This window comes from Tamandua tetradactyla, chromosome 1 (genome assembly GCF_023851605.1).
Source record: "Tamandua tetradactyla isolate mTamTet1 chromosome 1, mTamTet1.pri, whole genome shotgun sequence".
Classification (NCBI taxonomy): Eukaryota; Metazoa; Chordata; class Mammalia; order Pilosa; family Myrmecophagidae; genus Tamandua; species Tamandua tetradactyla.
In genome coordinates this window covers 218,787,529-218,804,791 of record NC_135327.1, presented here as the reverse complement: position 1 = coordinate 218,804,791, position 17,263 = coordinate 218,787,529, and the positions used below count along the sequence as shown (strand labels likewise).

General features: G+C 36.7%; 1 protein-coding gene across 16 annotated transcripts in view; it reads left to right on the top strand.

The window, feature by feature from the left end:
- The first annotated feature begins 767 nt into the window (after positions 1–767).
- The window catches only part of CCDC7 (coiled-coil domain containing 7), a 394,574-nt gene continuing 378,078 nt past the window's right edge, over positions 768–17,263 (top strand). For 15 of the 16 annotated variants that reach the window (XR_013172290.1, XR_013172260.1, XR_013172281.1 and 12 more), the window contains exon 1: positions 768–1,026. The gene's annotated coding sequence lies outside the window, so the exon portion shown is untranslated. Of the gene's footprint in view, positions 1,051–17,263 lie in introns of all 16 variants that reach the window. The other variant, XR_013172252.1, reaches the window with a different exon arrangement.

The following is a 17,263-nucleotide window of genomic DNA, read 5'->3' as shown; positions in this document are numbered from 1 at the left end:
CCCTAATCTTTTGGTTATTCATTTCTAATAAAATTTCACTACTCTATTTGAATATATTCTACATGATTTAAATCATTTTAGATTTATTGAGAGTTGGTCTATGGCCCATAATATAGTCTGGTTTGGTAGATGTTTAACGTAAATGTGAAAAGAATATTCTGCAGATTTTTTAAAAAGTGTTTTATGCCAATTGTATCAAGTTGGTTGATAGTGTTATCAGTTATTGATAGCGATATTAGAGCTTTCTATATCCTTATGTTCTGTCTACTTATTTTTTTCAGTTAAAGAGAGAGAAATGTGACATGTCTAACACTGTCTATTACTTCTTGGAGAACTATCAGTTTTTGCTTCTAAGCAAGGCATTACTTGGTGCCTCGGCTCTAGCCCATTTATTGTTTTAGTTTTAAAATCGCTAAGCTGTTGCACACTCCTTAAGTCCTTAGCGTGTGGTAACGAATTCCACAAAATTTCTATAAAAAAAGAGCTCGAAGCAGATGAGGGCCCAGGGTTCAGGTTTTGCGGAAGAAGTGCAAGGTTGCCTAGGCGACCAGACCGTGCTTTATCTCCCCTTACCCGGCCGCTAAGCCAAATGCCTGAACGCATCGGCACTCTTGGGCGAGACTCTGAACACCACCAATCCTGACGCCGCCGCAGTTCCCGAAGCTACACCTTTTTCTCGTCTGGCGAAGCTACGCATCTGGCGTAGGCCCTGCACGCAGCTTGCGCCCTTGGGCGGCGACGGCGTTGGCGAAGGCGTCGGCGTCGGCGTCAGTGACGTGGCGTCAACGGGCCAACCCCGTGGCGCGCGCCCTCGGGTCGATGCTACCGCCTGGGGGCGCAAAGGCCCGGCGGTTCTGCACAAATGTCGCTTTGTAAAAACGAAGGGCTGGGAGTCTGGAGGATTTGTGGGCTTCCGTTTTGAAGGAAAACTGGACAGGCTCTGAATTTCCAACTTTCTCAAACAAATAGTTTCACCTTAGAACCAGCCTCGCCACCCGGTAACGTGACCTGGAACCGCCTCCGCAGGTATCCGCCTACCGGGGAGCGCTGGTGAGGCACTGCCCTCCTCAACCTCGGAGACTTTCTTCAGAGTCTCTTCTGCAAACTCTAATTTTCCCCGCTGTGTGGCTGCGTCTGTGACAGTTGGGCTTCTTTTGATGCAGGATCTAGAACACATCATGTCTTTTCTTTCCCCACCTTTCCCTTCCTCAGCTGCTTTCCCCACTTTTGTATACTCTGTGATTAAAGGATTTGAAATTAGTATCAGGTTAATCCTTGTAGGGTAAAATCACAAAACGTTTGCCGTGGTGGTGGCAAGTGACTGATAAACTTGGGTAAATAAATGGTGAAATGATGATATCTACCTCTTAGGATTGTTAGGAAGGTTGAATAGTAAAATCCTTAGTCTCTTGTAAGTACAAGTATTCACTAGATGTAGCTATTTTTTAAATTTTTGTGTGAACTTCATGGATCCGCTTCTTAGGTCGTTCTTTAGCAGGGAGTAACCTATCCTTTTCCTTCCAGTTTCTTGAGGTAGGCCCTATCTCTGCTTTCTTGCCTGTTACCTTTGATTAACTTTCCCTGTTCCTATTTAAAGCCTGTCCCCCCATTTGTGCATTAAAACCCTATTTCTTGTTCATTCATCCCAGGAAATTCCTGGTCTCCAGATCATACATTTTACTCTCTATTGGGTCATTTTTGTCAGCGTACAGACGTTATTTTTTCTCAACAAAAAAAACTTGTTAGCAATATTTTCTCTCCCTTCTGCCACACTTCTTTTCTTTACTCCTTTTTGTAGCACGATTTCTCTAGAGTGGCCTGTAATCATATTCACTATTTCCATTGCCTCTCTAGTTCTTTTTTCAATTTAACCCTATCAGGCTTTCACCGCCATCACTTTATTGAGATTTCTGCCCATCAGGTTATCAAAGACCTAGATCCATATTGCTAAATCCAGTTGTCGATTCTTATTCCTCATGTTACTTGACCCAGATATTTGACACAGTTCTTCACTCAATCCCTTCTCTTTAATAAATTTTCTTCACTTTGCTTTCATTTTATCACATCCTTAGTTTTGCCTTCTCATTCTTTGCCTGCTCTTCCCTAGTTTCATTTAAGCATCGTTGTCTCCCTGACCTGTTAATGTTTGAGTGTCCTTTGTCTTCTATACCTACGTCCACTCTTTTGGTGATCGCTCATTATGTTTATTGTTTCCCTTCTGTCTTCTCTTGCTGGAAAGTAAGTTCCTTGAGACTAGGGACTTTGGGTTTTTGTTTGTTCGTTTGTTTCACTGATGTATTCCAAGTGTCTAGAATACTGCCTGACATATAGTGCTCAATAAATACTGTTGAGTAAAGGCATGAATGAAAGAAAGATAGTTTAGAACTCAATTTTGATCTATGATTTGAATCTAATGATAATGTAATCATTATTTGGTCTTAAATCTTAGACAAAAAGATTAGATTCAGAGACTTTAGAATTGTAAACAAAAGTAAATCTTGCTGTCAGTTGATCAGGATTAAAACAAAGAAAGAAAATATCCAGTTCATTCACAAAGTGTATGGTAATTTACTACAGCTTCAGGGCAGACCACATTCTAAATCAATTAGACTAAAGGTAATTCAGTTTATGGTGAAACCAGGATTAATGAGTCCTTTGGAAATGAAATTGAAAAAAAATCAGTGTGTTCAAAACAAAACAAACTTTCTTGTAAGCTTGGCAGTTTAAAATGGGCACAGAATTGGGAAGGTGCAAAGAAAGAGTATACCTGTGGGTGTATGAATATGATAACTTTGATAGAGGAGGGTCAAACACATTCTAGAGTATCGGATCAATGCTGACTGATTTTTAGGCAGGATTTTTTGGTCACATTTCTCTCTTTATTCACTTAATTCTTACATCCAATCAGTTACCAAACCGTGTTCATTCAGTATTTAAATATTTCTTGGATTCATTCACTCATCTGTTCTTACTACTGATTTCTTAGTTCAGGTACTGATCTCTGAATTACCTGGACTATTGCAGGGCTCTCTTCTTCCCAGGTGACCCTATTTCTATTTCATCTTATAAACTTCCGCTAATGATTTTTCAAACACAGATATCATAATGTCATCTTCTTGCTTAGTCATTCAAAAGCTCCCCTAGTCCTAATATGGTAAAATCCAATTTATCCTTAAGTCACAGTTTTGTCCTTCCTTATATTTCCAACCCCAGCTTCTGGCATTCTTCTATATGTACTCTGAACCCTACCATGTTAGATTACTTTGACTTCACAGCTTGGTACCTATTTATACTATTAAATCTACTTGAAGTTTTCCCACCCTCACTTTTTGCCTTCTGTTCTCCACCTCGCCCAACGGAATCTTCTTTGCCATTGAATATTTTAAAGGAGGCTAATGATTTGTTCTTTGTTGAGCACGGAATATAAATTTTGGCAATTGTGAAAGATGGATTGGTGAGCATAGAGGGTCAAAGCAAAGACTAGTTTAGGTTAATGGTTTTCAAATTTTAGTGTGCATCAGAATCATCTTGAAGACTTATTAAAACACAGATTGTTGGATCCTACCTCTAAAGTTTATAATTCAGAATGTCTGAGGTAGAGCCTTAGAGTTTGCATTTCTAATTAGCCACAGGTGATGTCAATGCTGCTGGTTCAGAAACTGCTAAAATTGAATGAAAAATCAGTCCCATTATTAGTTGTGTTAATTTTTAATTGCCAAAACTTGATGGCAGTTATTATCATATGGTTTCTGTGGGACAGAAGTAGTGGCACAGTTTAGCTAGGTCCTTAGGCTACAATCCAGATGTCACCTGGGGCTGCAGTTTTATCTGTCTTGGTTGAGGAATGATCTGCTTTTGTTGGCAGAACTCAGTTCTTTGTGATTGTAGGACTGAAGGCTTTGGTTTTTTGTTGCCAGTGACAGTTGGTTAACCACAACTCTTAGAGGCTGCTTGCAGTTTCTTGTCAGATGGGGTTTCCCAATATGGCTGCTAGTTTCTGCAATGTCAGCAAAAGAAAAGAGACTTCAACAAGATAGGCAGTGCAATGTAATTTAATTGTGTATATCCTGTTACCTTTGCTATATTCTGTTAACTAGAAGCAAATTACAGGTCCTGCACACACTGAACAGGTGGGGGTCATGCAAGCGTGTGAATACCAAGAGGCAGGATCAAGGGAGTCTGTTCACCACATTGCTTCCTAGAGAAATCTAGTTACACCATCCATATAGTTAATTTTGGGGGCAAATCTTATTGAAGATTTGTGTTGCTGCTATGAAGGGTCACTTTGTATATCAGGATGCATTTCCGTTGGAAAAAGAAAACCCCTGATTTTATGAATTTCTTCTCAGATCTTTCCTCCTGGTCTACTGATTTTCCCTTTTCCTTAACCCTTCCAACCCCTGCCATGGTACTTCCATCTGTCCACTGCTAGAGCTGTGCCAGTGCAAATCCTACAAACCTTGCTTTAATGGAAGCAAAACTCTTTATTATAGTGTTGGGTAGCTGATGGCTGGTTAGCTGAAGGCTGGGGCTAAGTGGCCGTACTGAGTCAGTCACATAGACACAGCGCACAGCACACAACTCAGGAGACAACCCTCAGAGGTGAATGGAAGGTGTCTGCTTTATTGAGGAAGTGCACAGGCTTATATAGGCTGGGAGCGTGCAGGGATACGTGTCAGGCTGGGATTGGTCACCGTTGTTGCTAGGGCAGAGGGCAGATTTAAGGTCAGCCATTTTGTGTTGCCTTGCATCAGCCATGGCAGCCATGTTGGCGATATTTTATGGCTTCTCCAACATTACAGTGTTAATATTTGATTTCTATACTGCTTTGTAAAAAATTGGTTATTAGATTTTATAACATTTTTTGGTAATATTGTTGACCTTAAGTATTGTTGACCTTAAGTTTTAGTTTTTAAAAAAATTTTGAGAAATTGTATTCTTTGATGGCTACAGATATTTGTAGAGTTAACTGTATTTTGAAAATTTCAACATTGGACATGTGTGCAGTAAATCAGTGAGTGTCCTGCTGGATTGTAGAAGACAACTTCATACATCAGTGTCTCATCAATAGCACATTCCTCATTATGTTCATCAAACAATTTCACATTGTAAATTTATATATTGTTTGAGTATTTCATGTTCATCTTAATTCTTCAAATTCTCTATGTCATATAGAACTCTAGAGAGGCCAGAAGTTTTTTCATTAATATAAACCTCTGAAGAATAATACTTTGGTAATCAGTATATGAAAATGAAATTGAATTTGTTTTTGATTCATAAATGAATGGACCAACTTGGGTTTTGCAGTTGAAATTAGTCTTTTATATTTTCTGTTTCAGAGAATTTTTTTACAATGTGAAGAGATTACCAATCATCATTTTTTCATAAACCACCATTTTTCTTCAAATAATTTTTAAATTACTTTGATCCTTTTAATGGTATTTTATAAAGTGAAATCTGGTGTCTGGATCAGTTTGTGTATAACATAGATAATACTTAAAATATTATACCACATTTAGTATGAGACAATAAATTTAAAAGCAATTTTCTAATGGAGAACTTTGGCTTAAGCCCTGTAATGTATATCTTTATTATTGTCATGAACAGTTTCCAAAAGAGCATTGTGTCTTCCTTCAAATGAGAGCTTAGTGTTGTCGTCATATCAGATTGTCTTTCCCATCACATATTTGACCGTAATTTCAAATTTATGTTTGATAACTGTTTCCAATTTACTGTGAAGTTTCACTGAAGCTGAAATGTAGCTGAATAGTTTTTGGATTAAATAATTCAAGGTATATTTACATTATTGTGTTACAATCAGGTAGTATTGTGCTATCCATTTCTGAATTTTTACCATCAGTCCTATTGCACAATCTGTATCCCTTCAAGCTCCCATTACCCAATCTCTACCCTATTTCTATATCCTAATAACTCTGTTCTTAACTGAAATTCTCTAATGTTAGTTCATATCCGTGAGACCATACAGTATTTGTCCTTTTGTTTCTGGCTAATCTCACTCAGCATAACATCCTCAAGGTCCATCCACATTGTTACATGTTTCATGACTTTATTCTGTTTTACCTCTGCATAATATTCCATCATATATACATACCACAGCTTGTTTAGCCACTCATCTGTTGATGGACGTTTGGGCTGTTTCCATCTCTTGGCAATTGTAAATAATGCTGCTATAAACATCAGTGTGCAAATGTCCATTTGTGTCTTTGTCCTCATGTCCTCTGAATAGATACCTAGCAATGATATTGCTAGATCATGAGGCAATTCTATACTTAGCTTCCTGAGGAACTGCCAAACTGCCTTCCACAGTGGTTGTACCATTTTACGTTCCCACCAGCAATGGATAAGTGTGGCTCTTTCTCCACATCCTCTCCAGCACTAGTTGTTTTCTGTTTTTTTGATAATGGCCATTTTGGTGGATATGAGATAATAATCTCATTGTAGTTTTGATTTGCATTTCCCTAATTGGCAGGGAAATTAAGCATCTTTTTGTGTGCCTTTTGGCCATTTGTATTTCCTCTTCTGAGGCATGTCTGTTCATGTCTTTTGCCCATTTTTTAATTGGGTTGTTTGTCTTTTTGTTGTTGAGTTGAACAATCTCTTTATATATTCTGGATACTAGGCCCTTATCTGATATGTTGTTTCCAAATATTGTCTCCCGTTGTGTAGCCTGGCTTTTTACTTTCTTGACAAAGTTCTTTGAGGCAAAAAAGTATTTAATTTTGAGGAGTTTCCATTTATCTCTTTCTTTCTTCAATGCTCATGCTTTGGGGTAAGATCTAGGAACCTGCCTCCTATTATAAGTTTTATAAGATATTTATCTACAGTTTCTTCTAAAAGTTTTATGGGCTTATGTCTAATGTTTAGGTCTTTGATCCATTTTGAGTTAATTTTTGTATAAGGTGTAAGATATGTATCCTCTTTCATTCTTTTGCATTTGTTTATCCAGTTCTCCAAGCGCCATTTATTGAAGAGACTGTTTTGTCCCAGATGAGTTGGCTTGACTGCCTTATCAAAGATCAGTTGTCCATAATGAGAGGGTCTATATCTGAACACTCTATTCAATTCCATTGGTCAGTATATCTATCTTCATGCCACTACCATGCTGTTTTGACCACTGTAGCTTTGTAATGTGCCTTAAAGTCACGTAGTGTGAGACCTCTGACTTCATTTTCTTTCTCAAGATATTTTTAGCTATTAGGGACATCCTGCCCTTCCAAATAAATTTGGTTATTGGTTTTTCTACTTCTGAAAAGTAAGTTTTGGGTATTTTAATTGGTAAAAACATTGAATCTATAAATCAGTTTAGGTAGAATTGACATCTTAACTATATTTAGTTTTCCAACCCATAAACATGGTATGCTCTCCCATTTATTTAAGTCTTCTGTGATTTCTTTTTGCAATTTCTTGTAGTTTTCTTTGTATAAGTCGTTTGTACCCTTAGTTAAATTTATTCCTAAATATTTTATTCTTTTGGTTGCAATTGTAAATGGAATTCATTTCTTGATTTCCCCCTCAGATTGCTCATTATTAGTGCACAGAAACACTACAGAGTTTTGAGTATTGATCTTGTAACCTGCCACTTTACTGTCCTCATTTATTAGCTCTAGTAGTTTTGCTATGGATTTTTCAGGGTTTTTGACATATAGTATCATGTCATCTGCAAACAGTGAGAATTTTACTTCTTTCTTTCCAATTTTGATGCCTTGTATTTCTTTCTCTTGTCTAATTGCTCTGGCTAGGACTTCCAACACAGTGTTGAATGACAGTGGTGACAGTGGACATCTTTGTCTTGTTCCTGATCTTTGGGGGAAAGCTTTCAGTCCTTCTCCATTGAGGATGATGTTCACTGTGGGTTTTTCATATATTCCCATTATCATGTTGAGGAAGTTCCCTTCTATCCTATCCTTTGAAATGTTTTCATCAAGAAAGGATGTTGATTTTTGTCAAATGTCTTTTCTGCATCAATCAAGATGATCATCTGATTTGTTGATATTGTGTATTACATTAATTGATTTTCTTATGTTGAACCATCCTTGCATACCTGGAATAAATCCCACTTGTCATGGTGTATACTTCTTTTAATGTGCTGCTGGATTCTATTTGCAAGAATTTTGTTGAGGATTTTTGCATCTATATTCATTAGAGAAATTGGTCTGTAATTTTCTTGTCTTGTGGTATCTTTGTCTGGCTTTGGTTTTGAGGGTGATGTTAGCTTTATTGAATGAGTTAGGTACCCTTCCCTCCTCTTCAATTGTTTTGAAGAGTTTGAGTAGGATTGGTACTAATTCTTTCTTGCATGCTTGTTAGAAATCACATGTGAAGCCATCTGGTCCTGGACTTTTCTTTTTGGGGGGCTTCTTGATGACTGATTCAATTTCTTTACTTGTGATTGGTTTGTTGAGGTTGTCTATTTCTTCTTGAGTCAACTTTGGTTATTCATGCCTTTCTAGAAAGTTGTCCATTTCATCTACATTGTATAGTTTATTAGCATAAAGTTGTTCATAATATCCTCTCATTACCTCCTTTATTTCTGCAGGGCCAGTGGTTATGTCTCCCTTCCAATTCTGATTTTATTGATTTCTCAAAGAACCAACTTCTGGTTTTGTTGATTTTCTTGATTGTTTTCATGTTCTCAATTTCATTTATTTCTGCTGTAATCTTCATTATTTCTTTCCTTTTGCTTGCTTTGGAGTTAGTTTGCTGTTGTTCCTCTAGTTCTCCAAGTGAACAGTTAATTCCTTGATTTTTGCTCTTTCTTTTCTTTGATATAGGCAATAAATTTCCCTCTTCACACTGCCTTTGCTGCATCCCATGAATTTTGATATGTTTTGTTTTCATTTTCATTTGCCTTGACATATTTACTGGTTTCTCTTGTAATTACTTCCTTGACCCACTGATTGTTGAAAAGTGTGTAGTTGAGCCTCCATATATTTGTCTCTTTTAATTGTTTTACATTTGAACTCTAATTTGTTGGATATTAGTATAGCTCCTCCTGCTCTTTTCTGATCATTGTTTGCATGAAATATCTTTTCCCAACCTTTCACTTTCAACCTATGTTTGCCTTGGGTCTAAAATGAGTCTCCTGTAGATGGCATATAGATGGGTCCAGTTTCTTAATACATTCTGCCAGTGTATGTCTTTTGACTGGGGAGTTTAATCCATTAAAATTTAGTGTTATTACTGTAAGGGCAATACTTTCTTCTACCATTTTTGCCTTTTGGATTTTATACGTCATATCTAATGTTTCCCCTTTTTTTTAACCTTTGCTGATAGTCTTCATTTCTACGCTCTTCTCCACACCTCTCTCTCCTGTCTTTAGTATTTCTTGCAGAGCTGGTCTCTTGGTCACAAATTCTCTCAGTGCTTTTTTTGTCTGAAAATGTTTTACTTTCAGCCTCATTTTTGAAGGACAATTTTGCTGGATATGGAATTCTTGGTTGGCATTTTTCTCTTTTAGAATCTAAGTTATAGCATACCATTGTCATCTCACCTCCAGGGTTTCTGCTGAGAAGTTTACTCATAGTCTTGTTGGGCTTCCCTTGTATGTGATGGATTGCTTTTCTCTTGAGGCTTTCAAAATTCTCTTTCTCTTTGACATCTGACATTCTGATTAGTAAGAGTCTTGGAGCATGTCTATTTGGATCTATTCTGTTTTGGATATACTGCACTTCTTGAATCTGTGATTTTAAGTCTTATAAGAGTTGGGAAATTTTCAGTGATAATTTCCTCCGTTAGTCTTTCTCTTCCTTTTCCTTCTCTTCTCCTTCTGGGACAACATGTACATTCATGTGCTTCATGTTGTCATTAAATTCCCTGAGTTCTTGCTCATATTTTTCCATTCTTTTCCCTATATTTTCTTTTGCTTGTCAGATTTCAGATGTCTGTTCTATAGTTGACTAATCCTTTCTTCTGCCTCTTGAAATCTGATGTTGTAGGTTTCAATTGTTTTTTTCACCTCTTCTCCTGTGCCTTTCATTCCCATAAGTTCTTTGATTTGTTTTTTCAGACTTTCAATTTCTTGTTTTTGTTTGCCCATTGCCACCTTTGTATCCTCCCTCAACTCATTGATTTGATTTTTGATGAGATTTTCCATGTCTGTTCAAACATCCTGAATTAGTTGTTTCAACTCCTGTATCTCATTTGAATTGTTGGTTTGTTCCTTTGACTGGACCATATCTTCAGTTTTCCTAGTATGACTCATTATTTTTTACTGGTAGGCATTTGATTTCCTTAATTAGTTTATTCTGGAGATTGTTTTCACTCTTTTAGCTAGGATTTTCTTGCTGAATGGCTGTTCTCTATCTGTTGTTTGACATTCAGTTCAGCTTATTCTAGACCTCTAGCATGGGTTTTGTTTAACAGATCAGAATTTTTCAGTTCTTGTTTTCTTGTTTCTTGCCCTGCCTATATGGAACCTTTTTTTTTTTTTTTCCTTAGGAGGGTCTACTTACATAGTATAGACCCAAGTCAGATTTTCCCACACCAGACTGGTGTCCTCTCAAGAGGAAAGAGTCACCTGCATCAGTTTTTCCTGAGGGTGAGACCCAGCAGATTGGCAGACTTTCCTATGAAGCCTCTAGATTCTGTGCTTTTCCTATCCCTCATTATGTTGCACTTTTCAGCCTGTGGTTTAAGGTATAAGGCGATTAGGTCATCAGACTCTCCCGTCTGGTCTTGTGGTTGAGACAGAGGAGAGGTTGTAGGCTGGCTTTAATTGCTTTAGTTTTCCAGTCCCTGGGATCTGAATTCCTTGAGGGAGGGATTCCACCTGAGCTGGACCCCACTCCTCTCCTCTCCTGGGGAAGGCATAGCCTCCAAGGAATTAATTCCTTTCATCTGACTAGCCTCTTTGTCTCTCAGACAGGCTTAATTCTGCCCTTACCTGGGTCAGTTGGAGCCTGAGAAGCCTTGCAGTTCTATCTAATGAGCAGTTAAGCAGTAGAAACAAAGAAAAAAAGAAAAAATCATTTTCAGAGCAGAACCCCCATTCCTCAGGCTTGTTAATCAAGAGCTAAGTTAGTACATTGCTCTATGTATCTCCAGGCTCTGTGTGCACTCCCTTTTCTCAGGGCCCAGCCCTTTTCAAGTAGTTTGTGCTGTCCAGTTCAAAAAACCTCTTTTTTTCCCCATCAGCCCTGCCCGCTCTGTGCTGGGGCAAAAACTCCTAGTACCTTTAGCTTTTATTCTATGTTTATCTGAGCTAGGGTCCTATTTTAAGTAGTCAGAATTTGTTAATTAATTCCAGAATTGGTTGAGCCTGCTGCAGTAAAGTCTCTTTCCTTTCCCATCCAGGATCCAGCCTGTGGGTGAGAGGCACTGGCCTCCACGGCTTGGGGGACTTACAAGTTCTGGGTGGGATCGCAGCTGGTCCAGCTAGTCCAGACTCATGTACACTGTGTCAGGTCACTGATGTGGCCCCAGTAGTTGTTCTGTACTGTTCCTGGCTATTTACTAGCATTAAATTCCACAGCTCACTAAGCTGCCATCTTGTAACCCCTGACATTAACTTTTAATGCTTAATGGTATTGATGTGCATTTCACTATATTCCTGTTGAAGAATATGTGATAAATGTTGCCAATTTTCCCATCAATTTTCATTCTTCAATTGGAATTTTTCCACCCCCAGAGAGTTTGCAATTTTTACAAAATATACAATCCTTTGAGGAGAAATGTATTAATGAGGATCTACATTTTCCCTCCAACATTTGGAATAATTTGTGTTTAAAAATTTTCTAAATATTCCTACCTATATTGTCTTTTGGAAAGTTAAAATTTCTTATGTAACATGGATAATTTTCAATAAAAGATTTCAGTTAATTATAAAGATAAGTACTTTTGGTCTTGGTAGCAAGAACTTACTCAATTTAGTAGTTTTTTTTTTTTCTTATCTTCAATCTTGTCTTGAAGTTCATCAGTTATGGCTAAAGTAGAAGCAGAAAGTAGGCTTACTTCCTATTCCTCCAGCGATGCATTTATGTTGCATTTTGCTAAAACTAGTAGCTCTGAATTAATTTTCCCCCCTTAGCAACCCACCTATTTTCTCCAAAAGTTTATTTAAGGATTCAAATAATTTCTTCTCATATTATTCTCTGATAGCTTTGTTTCTTGTTTCTCATTAGATAATTTTTAGAATTAAAAAATTATAAAATATTATAAAATTATTTTAACATGTAATTTGTAATATTTAAAAATAACTTATGTATGCAAGAAATTGCTGTATTTTAATAGTAATTTTTGTACAATTTTATTTGAGGTTGCCAATGAATAAACAATTGCTAAAATAAAATTAGCTGGTAATTACATAGTAATCCTTTACATTTATAAAATATTTATTTTGGGTAATTTATTGGTAAATGAATATGAATTATTTATATGGGTGTAACTTGTGAAATGTTGACTTACCTCATGGTTATTTGTGTTATATTGAAGGTACTTGTAGATTTAAATGGGTATCAGTTAATACCAGTTTGGTGTAGTAATAAAGAGCTGTTAGAAGATTATATGAACTGCAATATGAATAATCAAATGTAGACAGTTGTATTAATTGTATATTGCTGCACAGCAATTATCTCCAAGTTTAACATCTTAAAACAACATGCACTTATGATCTCGTTTGTTGTAGGTTAGCAGTTTGGATGTGACTTAGCTGAGTGCTCTGGCTTAGGGTCTCTCCCAAGGCTGTAGATGAGATGCTGGCTACAGGTGCAGTTGTTTTAAGGCTCTACTGATGGAGAATCTATTCCAAGCTCACTAAATTCCTCATGGGCTGTTGAACTGAGGGTTTCAGTTACACCCTGGCTGCTGTGAGTTGGGCAGCTGTCCAAGGTAGCTCACCTCCAAGAGGTGATTCAGGGATCCTTTTTCTACCTTGTGATACTGTCATCTTCATCACATGACCTTCATAGTTGCTATGGAATGGGAAGAGAGGACTATGTGATTGTGTGTGATGTTTTCATGGGCAGGGTCTAGAAATGGCTCTTGCTTTTCTGCCCATATTTCATTGGCCACGATGTTAAGTTAAATGGTCCCACAGGGTCTGGGAAATATACTTTACTCAGGAATGAGAGGAAAACTAGATAAACACTCAGAGTGTGAATCATGTATAGTGACTGAAGCCTTTGTTGTTTGAGATTGTCAAGAGAGGGTCATGGTTTCACATAAAAAGAGTTTTTATAATATTGCTGTTTAAGGATGGGGAGAGTGAGATCAAAGAAGCTGAAAATGTGTCCAGAGAGGTAGAGAAAACTAGAAGAAGGAAATGTAAGGCAAAGGAAAAGAATATTTTAATAAGAATGAAATGGTAAACAGTATTAAATGCTGCATAGAGGCTAAGTAAGACAAAGAACGAATTTAACTGGTGACTTTAGAAAGAACACTTTTGATGAAAGGAGGCAGAAAACAAGTTATGGTGGCTTGGTGAGCAAAAAGCCAGGACAGTTGAGATAGTGAGTATATTTCTTTTAGTAATCTTGGACATGAAAATCAAGAGGGAGAAGGTGCTAGGTAGAGGGGTTTATGAAGTTGATTTAAAAAAAAGCTTTCTTTTGAGATGGGAGAGACTAGAGCAAATTTAAGTGCTGGGAGGAATGTGCCAGTAGAAATGGAGAGGGTGAAGAGATAGCAAAGAAAGGCTGGGGGACAGCCTGGAAAAGGAATTAATATTATAAAAGAAGAGACATGCCTCTTTAACTGAAGAAAAATGACGGGGGCAAATATATTTTGTTTATTTTTTATTGTCACTTAGTTAATATCTTGGTACCTGTTTCATAATTAATGAATCAATATTGGTATATTATTATTAATTACAGGCCATACTTTATTCTCTTTCTCCTGCTGGGGATTGAATCATGTGTTCCCCAGAATAAGAAGTCTGATTCTGTGTTCCTGTGGATGAGAACCCATTTGAAGACTCTGTCTGAAAGTATAACCTTTTGAGACTATTGTTGGATTTCTAGCCTCCAAAACCACAGGACATTAAATTCCTGTTGCTTAAGCCAACAAGTAATTGTGTTATTTGTCATGGCAGACCTGGAAAACTAAGATACCCCCATTTGTTTATTTAGTCATTTATTTATGTTATTATGAACTCATGGATTAAAAAAAATATTTTGGGTTATACTCCAATGCCACAACATTTATTTTGTTGCTCAGATCATTCCTGCTTTAGCCATTAGGAGCTCTTTAAGTTGGGCTCCTTTAATATGCTACCTTCATTGTGAATTTTTTTTTTTAGAATTTATTTTCTGGCATGACAAGATGCTCCAGGTTCATCTTGTGTACTTCTGTCCCAGTTCTAGACTCAGCTACTTCTCCAAGGATCCCTGGTTTGTTGTACTGGAGAATGTATTAGGAACCATTCTGGGTGCCAGGTTTGCTCATTGCTACTGGGGTATTGTTGTTTGTAGGCTTTCTAATCTTACAGAGCAAGGGAATATAACCTATGTATATGCACATTATCTAGGAATATTTTTATTTGTAACAATTGATGTCTATTTTAAGGTAAACATGAGTGCACCAGAATGTGCATTAGAGTGCCATTCTAATTCGTTACCACATTGGCCATTCTAGCCTCTTCTAGGGTTGGGTTATCTGTAAGCTTGAATTTCAGTAGTGAGAAACCTGGCTCCCATCTACCATATACATAATTAATTGTTCAATTCCAATATGCGTATATAGTGGTATCAGAATTGTAAACCCATACACCCATGTGAAACAACATTACCAGCTAGAGTACAGTTCTTATGTACAATTTATTTTACCTTTAGTCTTATACATGCCACTTATTTCCAAAGTTACTTAGGTTAGCATCCCCTCACCCACTTCAGGGAGGTTGTTTCATACATCTGTAATACAGTTAGATGATTTTGTTACATTCTGCATTTCATCCTGAGCATCCCTGACCTTTTAAGTGAGTTTTTTTTTTTAATTCATACCATAAGTTTACTCTTTATGCTGTAAAGTTCTAGGGATTTTGACGTAATATCATGTATTTATCATTACAGTATCATAAAGAATAAATTCATCCCCTAAAATAATCCTTTGTGTTTCATCTATTCAGAGCTCTCCCCTTTCCTTCACCTCTGACAATTGCTGATCTTTTTACCATTTGCTGCAGTTTTGACTTTTTCAGAATGTCTTATAATAGAATCATAAAATAAATATGTAGCTTCTTTCACTTAGCAATATGCTTTTAAGATTCATCCATATATTTTTGTGGCTTAATAGTTCATTACCTTTTATTTCTGAATAGTATTCCATTGTATGTATGTCCCACAGTTTCTTTACTCATTCACCTGGTTAAAGACATCTTTGTAGCTTCTGATTTTTGGTGATTTTGAATAAAGCTGTTATAAATTTTCATGTGCAGACGTATGTTTTCAGATCTGTTAATGGGGTAATCCATAGCTTAAATTTTTTTCTTTCTTTTTGAAATAAATAAAGATTTTTATGGAAGCTGTAAAAGTAGTACATATAGTCATGTGACCCTTTCAGCAAGCTTCCCCCAGTGGTGACATCTTGTGAGACTATAGTATAGTATTGAAATCAGGAAGTTGACATTGGTATAATATTATTAACTAGACTACAAACTGTATTTATTAAGTTTTTATCAGTTTTTCCTTATGCTCATTTTATGTATGCTTATAGTTCTATGCAATTTTATCCCATGTATATATTCTTGTAAAATATACCACAATCAAGATACAGAACTGTTCCATTTGGCTCGTTTTTAATAACTTCAATTTCTTTGCTGAGATTTTCTATTTTTTCATTTGTTTCAAGAGTATTATAAGTCTTTGTCAGATATAATTCTAACATATGATACACCTTGGTGTTGTCACCTGTTATTGCATTCTCTCATTCAGCCTGTGATTTTCCTGGTTCTTGGTTTGATGAATGATTTTTTAATTATATCCTGGATATTTTGGGTTTTATGAGATTCTTAATTCTATTTAATCTTTTTTTAATCAAGCAGTTCCCCTGATGAAGTGTAGCACAAGAACCACAAATGTTCAGCTTCACGCTGGGCTTTATTGACACAAGAGATGGGGGCATGATGTAGTGTTGACTAGTTCCAGTTCATACCACCTTGTTCACTCTCATCAAAGCCTGGTAGCTGTAGAGGTTTAACTTGTTGCTGAAACCCATGGACACTATGATAAGAGAATTGGAACACTGCCTTCTACTGTTGGGTGGGGGATGAAACACTACCGGCAGTGGGGAATGAGAGTGCCATAGCCTGCTTCCTCAAGGCAAAGGTGGGAAGAGATATCAGGTGAAAATCAACTTGAATATTTCAGGGGACTTGGGGAGTGTGTGTCCATTGGTGTTTGGCTCCAGAGGGATTAATTTAATCAAAAAAGTTTGCTGTTCTTATGCCACAGTTTTCTCAGTATTTTGGCTAGGAGGAACTGGCCTTTTTTTGTGTGAGGTGTGTGTGTGTGTGCTTTTTTTTTATGTGTGTGTATGCCTGTTGGCGTTTATAGATTAGAGGCTTTTGTATTGTCCTCTCCATGGTATGTGGGAGAAAATAAGGAAACACAGGGAACTCACTTCCATTTCATTCCTCAAGTCTTGAGGTCCTTAGAAAATTTGCAATTTTTCTCCATTTTTCAGTCTTCTGATGCTTGTTTGTTGACTTATGTCCAGGATTTTTTAGTTCTATGGGGGAGAATGTGTGAGGAATGGGACTTATTCCATCTTGTCTGAAACTGGGAGTCCCTCTTAATCTCCATCTTACTCCCTTCATTCCCCACATAATTCTAATATGTTTGTTTTAAAATATATATGTTAATTCCTAGATGTTTTGTATTTTTTACTGATATTATAGTGTCTTGCTTTTGGTTGTATTTCCTGGTTATTTTTTAATTTGATATAGTTCACATACCATAAAATTGAACCTTTTAAAGTGTACAATTTTTTTACAAAGTTGTGAAATAATCTAATTCCAGAAAATTTTTTCACTCCGTAAAAGAAACCCTGTACACATTAGTGGTCATTTCCCATTTCCCCCAACCCCAAGCCATGCATGACAACCACTAATCTAATCTATTATATGGCTCTATGGATTTGTCTATTTTGGGCATTTCACAGAAATGGCATCATATAATATATGGCCTTTAGTCTCTGGCCTCTTTAACTTGATGAAATTATTTTTCAAGTTTAATCCATGTTGCAGCATGTGCCACTACTTCTTCCTTTCTATGGGCAAGTAATATTCTGTTTTGTGAACATACCATATTTT